General features: G+C 39.3%; 1 protein-coding gene across 2 annotated transcripts in view; it reads left to right on the top strand.

Moving 5' to 3' along the window:
• LOC140910243 (alcohol dehydrogenase 1-like) overlaps positions 1 to 18662 on the top strand; it is a 356071-nt gene that overhangs the window by 142913 nt on the left and 194496 nt on the right. The window lies entirely within an intron of this gene.

Here is an 18662-nt window from a genome sequence, read left to right on the forward strand (position 1 = left end):
AAATATTTTACTCTCCACATACACACACACATTCTCAGAGTTAATTAAGAGCTCCTGTTTGTATTCTGTTCCTCAGGCAGCTGGACTGGAAGACATATCATTTAAAAAAGGTTACTCATTTGGGGTGAAATTCACCCCATGCAGAGAGTGAACCCGTGGCCTAAGGGCTTATGGGGGATGAGAATGGTCCTTGGGCTGGTTGTCCGCACAGGGTGAATTTCACCATTTGTTTCCAAAAAGATGGACATATTCTCCTGAGTCTCTATTGTAAGCTCTTTGGGGGCAGTGACTGTCTTTTTTTGTTCTGCTTTTGTATAGCACCTAGCACAATGGAGTCTTGAACCATGACTGAGGCTCCCACATGCTACTGCAATTCAAATAAGTAATAAATATATTGCTTTCTGGCCTACATGAAGAGTGGCATTTTTTTTGTCTCAGAAGAAGAGGCCATACATTCCACATTTCTTGTCAGAAAATAAAGTACTGTAATGGTGGTCAGTAAGGGTTCAGTTGTGGAAAATATGGGGCCTCATAATGAAGTTTGCAAATTTGCCCATGCTGAAGCAGTCGCACACATGGGCCATATTGTGGTGACAGTGACAGAGTCAGATTTGCACCTCTCATTATAATGGGTGTATGTTTCCTGTTTAAATTCACGAAATTCATATTTATTCTGACTGTGTCATCTTGCTCATGTCCATGTGTGTTTTTGTGAACAGGTTGTCAAAATGCTTTATTTTGTTTTTAAAATATTGGAAGTGGAATAAGAGATTTTTAAAAGCATTGTTTCATCTTCAGTTTAGCGAACATGAAGGTTCATTAGAAGACTAAACCATGATTTGATAAGCGATCATGAGATATGGATTGGCAGGAAATGGCATGGCCTTTTTGACATTGGGATGCAATACTGCCAAACTGCTTTGCAATCCCTTTTTCTCAAATTCTCTCTCTCAAATGAGAACATAAAATGTCAATACCAGGTCAGACCAATGGTCCATTTAGCCCAGTATCCTGTTTTTCAAAAGTAGCCAGTGCCAGATGCTTCAAAGGGAATAAACAGAACAGAGCAATTATCAAGTGATCCATCCCCTGTCTTCTAGTCCCATCATTAGACACCCAGAGCATGGGGTTGTGTCCCTGACCATCTTGGCTAATAGCCATTGATAGACCTATCTTCTATGAACTTATCTAATTCTTTTTTGAACACAGTTATGCTGTTGGCCTTCACAACATCCCAGGCAACAAGTTCCACAGATTGACAGTGCATTGTGTGAAGAAGTCCTTCCTTTTCGTTTTAAACCTTCTTCCTTTTAATTTCATCAGGTGACCCCTAGTTCTTGTGTTATGTGAAGGAGTAAATAATAACACTTCCCTGTGCACTTTCTCCATACCTTTCACAGTTTTATAGACCTCTAACATATCCCCTACTTAGTGATCTCTTTCCTAAATTCTCAGTCTTTTTAATCTGTCCTCAAATGGAAGTTGTTTGTATCTTATATAGATAATATGTATATATAGATATGTTTCTTTCTCTAGATACAACACATACACATATGTATATTCAGTTATCCCAAATTACATGCTCCAGAATGATTTAGTCCAAATTATTTTCACAAGGTAAAATACACAGAACAAGAAAGGATGTTTTATTCTCCTTAGGCCAACAGCACATCTTGTCCTGGTTTCTGAAATTCCCTGCCATGTCTTCATCCCCATTGCTGGTATATCTGTTTTTCAAAACTGGGTTTTAAAAATAATCTGGAAGCATTGTGACAGCCAGGTTAGGTCAGCAACTGCCACAGCTACTGAGGGAGAGAATGGAGCAGGCACATTTATGACAGCTTGACATTTCAGATAATGGAGGTCACTCCAAGTTGTTGTCCCCCTGAGATGAGTGAAATTCTGCAGGTGAATGTGGGAGAGAACTGGCACCATTCAATTGTCAATTTGTGGGAAGTAAAGCAGGTGGTTCTGGATTTGAACAGGAGAAAAATTCTTCTAATTACTGTAGCCCAAATTCTGCTTGCCTTCCTCATGTGAATAGGCCCATTGGCATAAGTGACACTACTTGTGAGTGTAAGGGAAGCAGGATTTGACTCTCTATGATAAAGTTCTATATTCTGACTGAACTGGAATTATGGATATTAGAGTATCATTATGGAATACTATAATCAAGAAAACCATAAACACGGACTGTTAAGAATTAGGAGGAAACATGGTCCTGTGTTTAGAGACTAAGACAGGAAGTTTGGTATTCTTGGTTATATTCTTAGATATACCTTGAGCAAACCCTGAAGCCTCTCTGTATCTCAGTTTCCCCATCTGTAAAATGGGGATAACAACATGCAATGTGATAACAAGGGTATAGTGAGTCTTGGTTCATTGATATTTGAAAAGTGCTTTGAGAACTGGGGTCAGAAGTGCTGTAGAAATGCAGAATAATTATTACTTGTGCAGCCATTTTAATGTAGATGTGAAAAGTTCTGTTTTATGAAGGTAAAATCACTGCATAAATTTGTTACTTGCTTTTCAAATACAAAGGAAAGTAATATAATTGAACTGTGTTTTCCTTTTAATTTATGTTTTGTACTTTTCCCCCTCAAAATCATTTCAATTACAATGTCAAGAACTAGCCAACCTACTGGTATTTAAGCATGAACTGTCATATTTCTTACATGACTATTTTTGCAGTACCAGAGTGGCAACGGCAATCAAGTAAAATTCAATTTTCTGCAGAGCTAAGGGGTTTGTCTACACTTCTTGTGCTGCACGGGTTCAGTTGTGCTGTTGTAGTGTTAGTGAAGACGCTACCTACGCCGATGGGAGAGCTTCTCCCATTGGCGTAGGAACTCCACCTCTGCAAGAGGTGGTAACTGTGTCGACGGGAGAAACCCTGTGTACATAGCACTGTGTACACCAGGACTTCAGTTTGTCGAACTGCTTCGCTCAGAGGGCTCGATTTTCCACACCCCTGAGCAATGCAGATATACTGCCGTAAATTTGTAGCGTAGACCAACGATCAGAAAAATTAACTCCAAATTCACTTTCTGACTGGATATCTTTTCTGGAGACAGCCTAATGTGCTAAGCTAGAAAACTGCTCCTCAGCAGCTCCTGACGTGACTCTGGTAGCCATGGCCCACCCACTTAGCATCCAGGCCCACCCAAATCTGAGCAGGGTTGTAGGGCTACCACAGCCATCCAGAGCATCACTTGGGCACCTGAAATCCAAGATGTAGCTATGCACTTGCCCCTCAGAAAGCTACGCTCCAGCAGCTCTGCCTTGCCATTTTCTGAGCTGCCCCATGTGCGTGCTCAGCAGGTGAAGCCGTGTGCCTGGAGGCACGAGGGCTAGGAAGAGGGTGTGGTGTCCTGGGAGAAGCTGGGCTAGCACAGTCTGTCATTGCCCGTCCACCTGAAAGCGGGGGCCCCCACCCAAATTTCCACTCCACTGCCACATAGAACATGTTATAAAGAAGCAGGAAACAAAAAAGGGGGAAAAATAAAATAAGGATGACTTTTTTAAGTTACATGAAGCATTTGCAACTTGTGTTAAACTGAACTGGGTAGAATTGGATCTGTGCCTATTAGGAGTCAATTTGAGCAGGTTCACTGGCTGGTTCCCTGAAGTTTTGAGAATACCTTTCAGCACATTTTAAAAATGATTTGGAACAGGTCAGCATAGAAATTTTGGGCCTTAGAGTCCTTGGCTTTCAAAATTTGGAATAAAAACTCAGATGTTTTCAGATTACATCTGGAGGGATTAGACTAGTCATCCCTTTATATATTCAAAGACAAAACATTTAAGCAATGTCATTAGATGTTTTAAGCGTTGTAAATAATGAAACTACAGGAAAGTGAACCCTTTTATTTAACTTGCCACTTCCCTTGTGCTTGCTTTTGAGAGGGAGAGTAGTCTGGCAACTAGAGGGGAGTGAATGGGAGCCAAGACTCCTGAGTTCTGTTTCCAAGAGGCTAAAATGTCAGGTCCCTACTCTGCCTATTGGGCAACACGCCTTCTCATGGCAAGGCTTTATGAGCACATGCAGATGTACACATTACATGTTAGGTTTCAGAGTAGCAGCCGTGTTAGTCTGTATTTGGAAAAAGAAAAGGAGGACTTGTGGCACCTTAGAGACTAACAAATTTATTTGATCATAAGCTTTCGTGAGCTACAGCTCACTTCATTCGATGCATTCAGTGGACATTTACATGTTAGAGGTCTGTCTCGACTAGTTAATTTTCCCCTCCTCCACAAGGGCATGAAGGTAAAATTTCAGGGGTTCTGCACCTGCTTACACAGCCTCCATAGCTCTGCTGGGGAAAGAGGCACTAGGGTTCTTTTATTGCTGGACTATGGTGGAACTCTTAAGGACGTACCAACAAAAAGGATAGCAGCTGACTGTTCTGAAACAGAGATGTTAGTCAGGAAAGAAGTGGTGGGATCCATCCAGATAGGGTTCCTCTTCTACCCAATGGAGGAGGATAGCAGTACGTCCCGAGGCTCCTGAACACCCCATTTCTCACACACACTTATTTGTGGGGAGTTCGTTTTTCATTAACCTGCCATGGTTGCCCCTTTCTACTTAAGCAGCCTCTCTATAGGGGTTACTGCATCCCTCTTTGTGTGACATCATGTCACTGACATGCTTAGGGAAAGAGGGTAACCAGGGGTTTAAATGGTAGAGAAGAGTGGAGAGCTGAGGAGAGACAATCTGAATGATCTTGTAAACTGGAATAATTAGAAAATGGGATGAAATTTAATAGTGAAAAGTCATGCATTTAGGGACTAACAACACAAATTTTTGCTATAAGCGGGGGACATATCAGCTGGAAGTGACAGAGGAGGAGAAAGACCTGGGTGTATTGATTGGTCACAGAATGACTATGAGTTGCCAATATGGTGAGGCCATGAAAAAGGCTAATGCAGTCCTAGGATGCTTCTGACAAGGTAGGGACAGGGAGATAGGGAAGTGTTAGTACCATTATACAGGACACTGGTGAGACCTCATCTAGAATACTGTGTGCAGTTTGGGTCTTCTATGTTTAAGGAAGATTAATTCAAACTGGAACAGGTGCAGAGATGGGCTACTAGGATGATCCAAGGAATGGACACCAACCTTATCAGAGGAGACTCAAAGAGTTTGGCTTGTTTAGCCTAACCAAAAGAAGGCTGAGGGAAGATATGATTGCTCTCTATAAATATGTCAAAGGGATAAATACTAGGGAGAGAGAGAGAGGAGTTATTTAAGTTAAGCACCAATGTGGACACAAGAACAAATGGATATAAACTGGCCATCAACAAGTTTAGGCTTGAACTTTCTAACCATCAGTGGAGTGAAGTTCTGGAACAGCCTTCTAAGGGGAGCAGTGGGGGCAAAAAACCTAAGTAGCTTCAAGACTGAGCTTGATAAATGTATGAAAGGGAAGGTATGAGGAGACTGTCTACAATGTCATGTAGCCGATCTGCAACTGCTAGCAGCAAATACCTCCAATGGCTGGCAGTGGGACAGTAGACGGGGAGGGTTCTGAGTTACTCGAGAGAATTCTTTGCCACATGTCTGGCTGGTGGGACTTGCTCACATGCTCAGTGTCTAACTAATTGCAATGTTAGAGTTGGGAAGGAACTTTCCCCCAGGTCAGGTTGGAAGAGACGCTGGGGTTTTTGTTTTTGCCTTTCTGTGCAGCATAGGGCATGGATCACTTGCAGGTTTAAACTACTGTAAATGGTGGATTCTCTGTAACTTGAAGTCTTCAAATCATGATTGGAGGATTTCAGTAACACAGCCAGAGGTTATGGGTCTATTACAAGAGCGTGTGGGTGAGGTTCTGTCGCCTACAATGTGAAGGAAGTCAGACTATATTATCATGATGGTCCCTTCTGACCTTAAAGTCTATGAGTCTAATGGATTTGGATGAGTTACATGCCTCCCTAACACATTCTGAGGGTCCTGCTGCAGAGTTTACATGGAGCCCACCTATGACCCCTTCCTAGCAGACTGACTATTCTGATCCCAGGATCATTCAGGTTCTTGTGGAGCTGGCATCTATGGTGGTAATGGGTCAGTGAATATAGAACACAACCAGAATTTGTCTCTTTGGTAATAAGCACTTTCAGCAAAATGCTTTTACATCTTGGTTTAATTCAGTGATGGGTTAGGTCAAGATCTGCTTCATTGTTCATTGCACATAAGAGCAAACAGTTTTCAGGAGTCTCAGTTCCAGGTAAGCAAGATGTTTTACGGGAAAAGGCTGAGAATGGCAGGGATAAATCACAAGATGCAGGGAATTTTACTTCTCTTGTCTTCTAAGGCCACTCATATATCATATCACTTCACATTGCTGGATTAATGATCAGGCATGTCAGGACTTTGTTCTGGGGCTACATTCAGCAAAATCACAAGCTTTTCAATACCATAAAAGTCTGAGAAATTAAATATGACCAAGATATTTAGTATGGTCTGGGAAGTAGGGGAAGGAGTGAAGATTAAAATGAATAAAACAACATTCCTATTCCAAAACAACAAAAACCCCATCTGAATATCTGCTATATGTGTGTCAATAATATGTTTTCTCTCTTTCCAACATTAAGCTATTTTTGTGCCTTCTTCAATCTGTTACTAAGATTCGTGTCTTACTCTTAAAGTAAATATTTATTGAAGGGCTTTTTTAATACACATTTTCTTCCAAAAGCTGTGTATAGCTGACATACAGTATCTGTGGATGAATGGTGATAAGGAAACACAGTTGCTAAATAAAGAAGTTCTTACTTACACAAGCAGATAATGATGATGGTACAACTGTAGTACACAGCTCTACACTCTTTCTTTGGCAGCGTTCCTGCACAGGATCCATGTGTATTTAGAGGTGGGTCTGAGCTATAAGACTGAGATGTAGACTCATATATTCTCAAATGTCTGTATCGTTTGGATTCACGGTTACAGTACCTTAGTTCATGACCCTGCAGATCTGTGTCTCAGCCCATGCATCAGATTTTGTTTCTACTTCACTGTATTTGCTGTACAATAACATCGGCCATATGATTTCCCATTCTTTCCTCCTTTCATTTCCATCTTCCTGCCTTCTTCCCTGCTCTCCCTTATATATGGAATAAATTCCTAATCCCAGTATACCAACCCCTTTTCTTCTGCACATTTAAATCTACCAATAAAATCTCACTTTTTCTGCAAAGTTAAACACTCTTATCAGTCAAAAGCCAGTTCCACTCCAACACTATACAACAAGAGAAGAAGGTTGGATATAATAATATATTCCCTATGTTAATACATTCCTTTGAGTCCTCTGTTGCTTCTTGTCTTATCTCTGTCTGTCTTTTTGGCCCTAGTATTACAATCAGATCTGTGCTGAGGAACCCGTGCATGATTTCAATGGGATTCCACATAAGTGTAAGGGTCTGGCCACACAGACCTGATTGCAGGAGCTGAACTTTTGCTGGTAAGATTCTTGAATGTACAACTCAATAGGAGACCCCAGGTTGATATCAACCAACTGATGATTACAGTAATTTATGTGGCTGGGGGTTTGATTATGCCAAGGAGTTTATCTTTTCCATTTCACTGTAGCAGTGACTCTCGATTTGAAAAATATTGCTACTAAGAAGAAAGAGCACCAGGAGTTCTGAACCTGATACCTTGGTGGTTTTCTTTGGGCAAAGAGGGAGTTCTTTACACATGCTTAGACACATGGAAGAGGTTAGGGGGTATTGTGTGTGTGTGTGTGTGTCTGTTATATTCTCCTTCTTGCATTTGAAATTGCAAATTGTATCAGTATAAAAAATTAGGGTGCCGTTACGAATAGCTTATTTCTGCATTTTTTAAAAAAAGCCTCTTGCACTCTTTTCCCCTTTTATATTTTCCTTTCTATGTTTCTGCCCTTTACGTGGAATAATTCTTCTGACAAATGGTGGGGGGGGGGGGGGGGGGGATGGAAGGTTTACCGAGAAGGGACGAGATCAATTAAACAAGATCAGAGATTATCACACCTTAATCTAGCCACTCTCGATTATTTTAGGGCCAATATTAATTGCTGCTTATAGGTTTTTGTACTTCTTAACTATGCTTTCCACTAGAAGGACTCCAAAACCCTTTGATGCTGTTCTCATAACACAATTAAATGTACGGACATTGTGCTTAAAAACTTACTTCTGTTTTAAAAGAGTCTGCCAGCTTTTGAGATACTTCCTGTGCTTAAAGAGGGATACACTGGTAGAATCAGTAAGATCACTCACTGTTAAAAACTTTCTAAGTGCACCCACTGTTTGCTAGGTTTTCAGTTATTTCATCTGCTAATGTAGGAATGTTATTACAAAGACTTTTACTTTGAATTTTTACTGTGAAATTACAAAATGAGAGAGAAATATTATGTGTGATTTGTTACAGGATTCTTCTTAGTCTAAAAATATTGAAATATTGTGTGTTTATTTGGAGGGTAGGGAATCAGATTAGAATGTGACATATGTTGCTCTTGCTCAAAGAAACCAATACTCTATAAAGTCAGAAGTTTACACATTTAGGCCTGATCCAAAGCCCATTTGAAGTCAGTGGGAGTCTTTCCACTGACATCAGTAGACTTTGGATCCGGCTTATGTTGTATATTTTGGATTGTAATAGATTTTTATATTTTTGGGGAAAAGAGAACTTAATTGTTTTTGTAAATAAATATAAACTTATTGATTTCTGGAGTCTGTAAACTGTGTCTGTGACACATTGATATTCTAGAAGCCTATGTGATTACATTGGAAAATTGGAAGTAAGAGCTGCACTGCAGCTCAAAATGCCAAAGGTCTGGTGCCAAGCTGTACAAGGTCAAGAGGTGGTAATTAACCTCACTTTCCTGGTGGTAGTACTGGAGTTCATTGGAAATTCCCTTAGTCATAAAAATAAATCCAAGCCTGAAGGGAAAGCTAAACTGAATTCTTGTTAAATCTCAAGGTTTCTAGAGTTGGACTTGGTGCAGAAAGTTGACTGATTAGGAGGAACAGCAAAGAATCAGTCACAGATCTTTTGCATAGAGATTTTTGTCCAATTTTCACTGTGCTGTACTGTCTCTAATGTGAAGCAAATCATGCAGTTGATTCATTGCCCTTTTCAGTTCAGCAACAATACTAGATTCGGTTTCTCTTTCTACGTAGCCGACTGAGATCTATGGGCTTGATGAAACTTTCTTGACTTGGTCCAGGTTCTCTTTTAGGCATGTTGGAACCAGAACTGAAGGACACCCTTAGCTACAAATGAAATAACCCAACCTGAATGAATCAAGATGAGAGGAAATAATTTAAAATATAGAATTATAAGTAGAACTGGTGGGAAAACTGTCAATGGAACCATTTTCCATCAGAAAATACAGTTCTGTCAAAATAGAAATGCTTAATGAACCTGTGTTGCTTTTGGTTAAATTTCCTTAAAACAACAGAAGATTTTTTCAATGTCACATTGAAATTTTTTGACTGAAACATTTCAATTTTTCACTTGGGAAATTACTTTTCATTTTGAATTTTTGTAAAAAAATCATATTATATATTTTAATATAGTACAAAACTTTAAAAGTCAGAATTGAAACGTTTCAGTTTTATTAAAATGAAACTTTTTGGCCCACTGAAATGGAATTTTTTTTTTTCAGAATTTTCCTTGGCAGAAAATCTTGAAATGTGTGGGTTTTGTACCAATTCAAAATGAAGCCAAGTTTTGAAATCTTGAAATCCTTCATGAAATGGAAGAGTTGTTCTCTGGCCAGCTCTGGTCATAAGAACACAGAACTCAAACTTGTAGCCTCCAACTGATACAGCCACATCTGTACTAAAATTTCATAGTGCCAGATCCACATATGGTATAAATTGGCATAGCTCCATTGACTAAAATGAGCTATACTTATTTACAACAGCTGAGGATCTGGCCAATATTTTTAAAAATACAGTATCAGTGCTGGGTATAGAACAGGTTTCCAGCCAATGGAAGCTGCATTAATAAAAGATCCCCTATTAATGTGTTGAGATAAAGAAGGCAAACATTCAATATAGATGTCACTCTTAACCAACCTGGTAATTCATCAAATTGAGGACAGACCCAAAATACCAACAGGCTCTTCATAAAAGCCTAGACATGGTGAATGGCATCATTGTAGATACCTGAATTTGAGTTTAGTGCTTAAAAGAAATCTTGTATCTCTAACATGAAGACCCTGAAAGAGAACTTTCCAGCAGTGAAAGTCAGCTATTAAAGTTTGCAGTATAAAAAAGGGCACTCTAGTAAAGATAAAAATATAACAGTGGGTGCTTAATTTAGACCCCCGCCCTGAAATTCCCTGAATAACCCATTTCCTGTCCTCTATCCAGCCTACTAAATGAGGCGTGCTCAGTAATTACTGAATTATTCCTTTCAGCAGGGAGAGGGAAACATCAGTTCTAGGCTTTTGTTATTTTACATTCACCCACATTATCATTACTAGCTGTACCTAATAGGCTGATAAATGGAGTGTTGCTACCGTCAGTGACTAAATGGCACTTAATGTTCCATTTTGAAGTTCAAGAAATCAGAAGTAGGTGGAGGGGCATTTGATGGCCATTTGTTCAGTGACACAGTCTTATAATCAAGGAAATTTATGATGAAGGTTCAGTTACACAGAAGAGCCTATCAGAAAATGTTGCTTTGAAATCATACAATGTATGTAATAGCTGTAGGCACAAAAACCCTTAACCTTATTATCACAGCCTCTAAAAACAGTATTAAAAATAAAGCCTATTTCCCTACCTCTTGTCCCTGTAATATTATCTTGGTTTATTTAACGGAAATGTAAAGGCTGATAGGTAGAGTGGGTTTACTTTATTGCAGTATGTAATGGACCACGTTCCCTGCTGGTATAAATTGGTGAGGCTCTCTTGACTTCAGAGTGGAGCTGCATGAATTTACAGCAGTAGGGAATATGCCCCTATAATTAGAAATATTTTCAAACACATCTAATGGTTGTAATGGATTAAGTACACCTTGTGACACACCTGTGGAGAACTACGATGGTCAATCTGCAGTTTAGTAGTGCTGAGACGCATACAATAAAAAATCCTCTCATTACCTTGTGTCCACTGTCCTTAAGTATCTTCTGTCTTTGTATAAACCACTCAAGGGTCAGCCCAGCCTTCGTGCCTCTCATGGTTATAATTGCACATAACTCTGCCGACATGAGCCATGAAACAGTGTGTCTTTGGTCAGTTGGTTCATATTGTTTCATCAGTGTTGTTTCATGAGGGGAAGAAAACAAAAATAGGAAAAAAATAAAAACATCAGTGGAGATCAAAATGAGAAAAAAAAGCAAATTCTCTTTTGACTGAAGAGAAGGATAGAAGAGAAGTGTAATGAAATGGCTTATAAATCTCCTCTTCCGTTGTTACCTGTGACTGCTTGTCATCACCTCTGCAACAATCACTGTGTACAGTGCTGCTTTAATTCCACCATTTCTGAAATCCTCAACCATATCTCTTCTGACATTTTGATTCCTGTCTTTTTGGGCCCCTGAACTCCGCAGACTCCCACATGTGCAGAACGCGGATGACTAGCTTCTCATGGAGATAGAATCCAGTTGCAAAGTTTAGATCTGTTTTCAATACTCTACACAATGGGATTTCAGATCTAGGGGCTTGATTCCAACTTTTTATAAAGACAGGGAACATTTGAAAGACTGAGATCTGGATTTAGGTCTGGGTTTTGAAAATCTGATTATGTAAAGTTGTTTGAATCCGGATTTTTGATTCAGGCCTTTCTCTCCTTCTCCTATGTAGAAGGAAATTAGACTACATTGTTTCATTAGTATTAAGTAATGTGGCAGGCAGGCAGGGTTTTATAAAGAGATCTTTATTAAATATGCTGAATGGCCAGTGTTAGACAGTGAGGTTCTGTGGTTTAAGAGACAGCAGCTTGGCCTTTGCTTGCTTTTCTGAGCCCTGGTGCCACACTGAATTAGATCTCTTCTTTCTCCAGTCCCATTCATTATAATATACACGTCACCCTATCAATAGACAGCTCCACATTCATTTCATGGTCCAGTTCAAAATCATCCACTTTGTTACTGACATCTTCTCTCTCCTTATGCCTCCCTGCTCCATCCAGTCCTTTAAAGTAGCCTTTTCTTTGTCCCACCACACCTATCGCACCACTGTGGCTGAGCAATCCTCCTCCTCTGCAGTTTCTGCCATCTGTAACACATTTCTTCTAGTCTCATTGACTCTCCAACTCATTTCATTTCCCTTCTGGTTAGCAAGGTGATGACCTGCCAGAAGTGACATTTCAGTGCCATTAGGAAAGTGGGGGCCAGGGAAGCAGGGTCTCTGGGTGCTTGGGGAAAGTGTGATGTGGAAGGCAGGTAGGGAGTACGTATTGGGTCCCACCTTGTACTAGGGCAAGTATAGCCTTAGCCAATCAAACATCAATAGCACCCAAACGATAGTACACCTGGCATGCTACCGGAGCCTGTGTCAAGACAGTACCACAGTTCTCCAGCCCCCATCAGGGCCTCAACATCAACATCCTATTCATTTGATGGATAGGCATCAACATCCTATTCATTTCTTTTTGTCTCTCTTGATACCTTTCATGTAATCTCCTTTATATGAAACATTCTCCCAGTACATTAGCCACCTTTGCCCTCCTCTTCCTCCCCCACATGCATTCAAATCTGTCCTGATCCACACTCCTTCCAGAAGGTCCACAAACAGAAAAAAGAAAAATAAACAATGATCATTTAACGAAGGGGAGAAGATTCCTCAGGTTCTTCCCATGAGTGTTGTCTTATTTGTACATCTTTTAAACTCTTGATATTTGTCTTGTATAATGCTGAGCATACTGTCAATATTTACCAAAAAATACTAACTAACAATAATCCCAAACATACCTAAACTATGGGAAGAAGAGACTCTTTGTGAATCTCTATAAAAGAAGTCTTCAAATTAATGAGGGGAATGAACACAGTTGATGATTTCATACTTATTTTGTTGACAAGAAAACTAGCGGCCTTAATTTTTCCCAGTGATTTTAATTTTTTAGTGCTGAAATTCTGGGCCCACTAAAGTCAATGGCAAAACTCCCACTGAGTTCAGTAAGGTCAAGGTGTCACCCTTGATATGTACTAACCTTTTACTACTTGATGTATCTTCATCAGCCCCACAATTTCTTCCTATGCTATCATAATAATTACCATAAGGAATAACTCAGACAGTGTCTGTATAAAGTTTTTAATATATGGAAAAAGAAGGGTGTTTTGTTTTAATTGAAGTCAATGGGAGTTGTGAGATTCCTCAGCAACTTACAGGATTTAGCCACCTAATAGTATTTGCAGTAAGTAAGCACACTAATTAAATAACAAAATAATAATGACAAAATGATCATCAAGGACTCAAATAAATTATTAATTAGAGAACTTAAGAAAATCCTCTCTCAACATTCTCCAACCCATTCCTTTGGGAAAAAACCTGCTTCCTACTTCAGATATGTTTCCTGATACTCTCTCTGTCTTTGCATCTGCTTGAATAGTGGTTATGTTATTTGACAGTTCATAAATTTGACTTTCCACACTCAGTTCACTTTGTGTTCTCTTAAAAGCCCTTAGAACTATTAGGAAGCAGGACTTTCTCATGAGCCTCTGCCTCTGCTCCTGCCACGCCCATTTATCCCTGAATTTGCCAGAGCAGCTTCAGCGTTGGGCAATTGGAAGTATGAAAATCTTGATAAAAGCACTGCTCCTGCTCCCCATTGATGGGGTTTTGATTTTTAGTCTGGTGAAAAAAGGATCAGGCCTGAGGTCTATCAGTTTGTTTTACTTCGGGTCACATTGAGAGCAGAAAAACTTGCACTGGCTTTTGGAAAGGAATGTAAGCATCTGTAAATAATGTTACCAAATCCCAAGCTTCTTGCTGAGTTTTAACTCTGTCCTCACTTAGGCAAGAAATCCAGCCAAGACAACGAGAGCTCTTCCTGCTTCCAAATGGGTAAGAAATACCATAGACATTTTTCTTTGGGTATTTATTATTGTTTATTGCTATTATTACTTAATATTCAAAATGCAGGCATGCCCAAAGGTCCGAATCAGGATCAAGTGCATGTTTGGTAGGCTCGGCACAAACACGTAAAAGCTACCAGAAGAAGGATAATGCCTCTGGGTACTCCCACTGTTGTGGATCCCCTTAGTGATGCTGTCCCTCCTAAAGAGCCCCAATTCAGCAAGGTACTTAAGCACATCTATAACTTTAAGTGCCTGAGTGGTCCCTCACATGCCTAACAAGTAGATCCATTGCAGTCCATGAGACTAATCATGTGCTTAATTTAGGCACATGCTAAGTACCTTGCTGAATTGAAGCCAAAGCGAGCAGTGGCTTAAACAGCCAAAATATAGTCCAAATATCAGCAAAGCAAGAAGGCTCTTTTATAGTTCATTATCGATTCTGTTAAGGTTTATTATTTACCACCTAAGTAATATCCATCAGTGAAAATAATTTTTTAAAATAAATACATAATGAGAATGGAGCTGCAGCACTTAGAAAGGAAAGAGCTCTTTGAGTCACTGTTCAATTTGTCTTTCGTGAGTTATGAATCTTTCTTCCACTGATGGTAGAAACATTCCTACCTGGTTATATAGCCTCATTATGTATTTCTCCCCATATTTATGCATTTAACTTTCCACTTTTTGTGTCAATGATGATAAAACAAATGTTTATAAAAGCACAGGATCTAAGAATATTTTCTTGGCCTTTCATAAGTAGTTTGCAGAGTATGAGTTCAGTAGACTGATTGCTGTGATCATCAGCTATACAATATACAGTGTGTAACAACTCTTTCTGCTCTTATCTGTAATGTTATTTTGTGGATAGGATTGTTGTAATCAGGATTGCCAGCACATAGCTGATTTCAAAGTTTTCCTTTCTCTCCTCTTATGTGTTACTTCATGTCACATTATCTCATCTAACAAGCCAGCATAATGTCTGATAACACTGTGTGTATTTAACTTATGGAAAAGCTTTTATCCTGGGCTGGAAAGCTGCTATCAACTTTGATACTATATGACTCCAAATTTGGGGCAGATGGAAGACTCTGAAACCAGTGAGAAGAAGGAAATTCTTAACACTTATAAAAAGAAAAGGAGTACTTGTGGCACCTTAGAGACTAACCAATTTATTTGAGCATAAGCTTTCGTGAGCTACAGCTCACTTCATCAGATGCTGTAGCTCACGAAAGCTTATGCTCAAATAAATTGGTTAGTCTCTAAGGTGCCACAAGTCCTCCTTTTCTTTTTGCGAATACAGACTAACACAGCTGTGACTCTGAAACCTGTCATTAACACTTATAAGCAGCCTCTGTGCTATTTGTTTCAAAAAAGAGCATACTGTACAGCTAAGGAGGAAATCATTATACTGATCTGAATAATGGAAGATTCAGAGGCATATATCCGGTACTGTGAAATCTTCAAATGGTTGAAGGGGGAAAATAAGTACTGTAGATTAAAGCATTGCGTGCAATGTGCTGAATTACCTGTGGGAGATCTGAGTACCTTCAAACAGAACCCACTTATCTCCCTAGAAACCCAGAGGAAAATATTGCATAGCAGGAATGTTAAAATGTAAAGAACATAAGTCTTTTTTTAAAAAAAACAAAACCATAGAAGTAAGAAAAGAATAGAGTTAGTAACCAACAAACCTCAACAAAAACACAACCATTTTAACCTCAGGTCTTTGTAAACTGCAGCGTTTTGAATTTCCCAGTTGTGTCCACATGCTGCTTTCTCATGAGGATAGGTAAAAAATAAGATCCACAAGGCTATGCTATTTCAAATTATACCGCACATCATGAGGCGATGTACCACCGTGTTAAATATGTGTTGTGCCATGACACATTCTTACCCAGGACAGACTTTTTATTATTATTATGCTTTTCTGTTGCACGTGGACTTTCAAGCAGTCAGATTCACATCTCCAACCCCTTTTCATACAGTCTGTTCAGTACCTTTAACTAGATTTCTTTGAGAACGGCACTTGCTTGCCTTGTCTCCCATTGTAGCCCCTAACCATGGAGTATTAGTTTTACGGTTAATAACCATATATGTATGTATTTTGTGACACTGTTGCTCAGGCAAAATGGTATTTTAATCAACCTTGAATAACAGAGGACAAAAGCAGAATCCTTTGGGGCCTTTGACTTACAACCTTTCGGAAAGTGACTTTGCCTTATTTCCTTCAAAGTTTCTAAGCAAAGGAAAGGAAAACAGCAGGATTTTTCAGCCACACACTCGTTCATTGGCAAAGGAATACATGAAGGTCATTGGAAAGCTCAAATGGAAGGAATTCTTCTCGAGTGAAGCATCTGATTCTGTAGGAGTTTTGTCCTTGGTTGGTTTAAATGTGATGCTGCAGAGTGAGGCGAAGAGTTCAAAGCAAGACAGAGACAAAGCTGACTAAAATAGAACATCTGCAACCTCTCCTTAAGGGATTTGCTAATATTTATCTGCCTCTCTCTCTCTCTTTTGTTGTTGTCATTTTTAATGAAAATAGTGATGTCTGTTGAGGAAAATCTATACAAGCAGATTCACATCCTTTGGGTATGTGGGGGCTTTTGTTCTTTACACAGGCACCTTCAGGAGAAATCCGAATAGAATTCCAAATGCTAAGCATTTAAGTGATTATTTGAATTGTCCTCAATATCATACGATATTTCCATAGCTTTCTTGAAGAATTGTTACACTAGCACCACAGGAAATAGCCTAAAAGGGAAATGTTACTTTGTAATACAAGAGATATTGCCTGGTATGGCTGTACTTTAAAATAAATAAATAAGCAATACTTAAAAGAAGTGAAATGATTCCAATCTGAACAAAAAGTCATGGTTGTTCCCAGAAGTATCACAACATAGGACCATGGGAATGCAAGATAAAACTCTGCTGAAAATGGGTACGTCCCTTGATAGCTTTCTTCAGCTATGGCAGGAAAAACAAAGACATTTCTTGCTGTGCAATAGTAGTGTATACTGGGCAGGAATAAAGGAATACATTTAGGGAAGTCACACTGACATAATAATATAATGCAAATTTCCATTTGCTCTAGTGAAACCGTGAAAACCCTCCTGATCTACAGCAGTTTTCGTAATTCTTTTAATGGTGCTTATTGCCAGTTTGCCTGCTTTTTATATGTAAAAGAGTGTTTTGATAGGATATGGTGATTGAAAATATATGAGCTTAGAGAATATGACCTATGGTCAGGATCTTATACCGGGGACATCTTTGGGGCAGAGGAAGGGGGGAAGTTCTGTAATAAAAGGTGGTGCAGTTTGAAATGTCTGATTCCACTTAATGGTTGTGAAGAGTAAAGTATTTCAGTAGAGAAGGAGCAGTAAGTGAACAAACTAGTAAATTCAGGTCAAACATTGTGCGATGAGCCATAATTTTTGGAATGGGTACAGTGATACCAATCTTCAGAAGAAACAACAGGACCTTTAGAATCTTTTTAATTTGTGATCATGCTACCTGCAATCCAAATGAAGTAAAGAAATCTGGCCTTTGGGCTATGAGCCCCACACTGAACTGATATAAATACTGAAATGAAAATGAACTGAAATAAAAACATGGAACCAAACATGTCAAAACTTCAGGACAGTTTGAATCTAAATCTAGATTTGAATCCAGATCTGAGATTTGCAGTTAGTGTCTCGGTAAATTCAACCAAGTCAAAAATATGGATTTGATTCTTCCACCAAATTTTGGGACAGTTTAAATCTGAATCGAAACTTTGTAGTTTAGGCTCAAACCTAAATAATAGAGAGGTGTTATGAGCTAGAGGTCTATGATCCAGGAACATCTGAATTCTAACGGCAGCTCTAGTACTAACTCCTTCTATGACCTTGGGCAAGTAACCTGACCTCTCCGGCTACCCCATCTTTTAAATTGTGATAATGATTTCTACCTTCCTTGCAGGAGGGGTTTGTGAGAATTAATCATTTAATGCTTGTAAAGTGCTTTGAGGATGAAAAATGCTAAGTGCTAAGTATTATTATTACTGTATATATCATGGATAAGTTCTTGAAATAAAGTCACACTGTCCTTTTCCCCCTGTTCTGGCAGACAATCAGAGTAGCAGTGATGGGAGAAAGAGCCAAGAAGTGCAGAAAGGGGAAAGCTGTGAGGCAGAGCAAGCACTGTGGGTTGAAGTGCATTTTCTTGGTGCTGCTAAGAGAACAAGAGGCTGGGGAGCAGCAGAGATAGAGGGAAAAGAGAGAATATTTATATTCTCACAAGAGGAGGAACTGATAGACGGATCCTTGAATCCTTCTCAAACTGATCCTCTGAGAAAGAGTAAAGACTAATGGCACAGTTGAGAAGATGGGTCCAGGTAAAAGGTTGAGGGACAGGTTCCTTGTAGACAGTTGAAGCCTGGCTGAATAAGGAGGCATGTTGAACCTGAGGGAAACCAGACTAATGAGAAGTTGCTGAGCTGGTACCAAGAGTTTAGACCTTTGTTGTGAGGACTAGACCTCCACCAGAGGGCAATATCTATGCACATCAGAAGCATCTGGCCTTACCACAATTGATCAGCCAAGGCATTGCTGGAATTTAACTATATATTTTAGATAATTTTATTACCCGCACTACTATAATACCCACATCATCCCCATTTTTCAG

Source organism: Lepidochelys kempii, chromosome 4, assembly GCF_965140265.1.
Source record: "Lepidochelys kempii isolate rLepKem1 chromosome 4, rLepKem1.hap2, whole genome shotgun sequence".
NCBI lineage: Eukaryota > Metazoa > Chordata > Testudines > Cheloniidae > Lepidochelys > Lepidochelys kempii.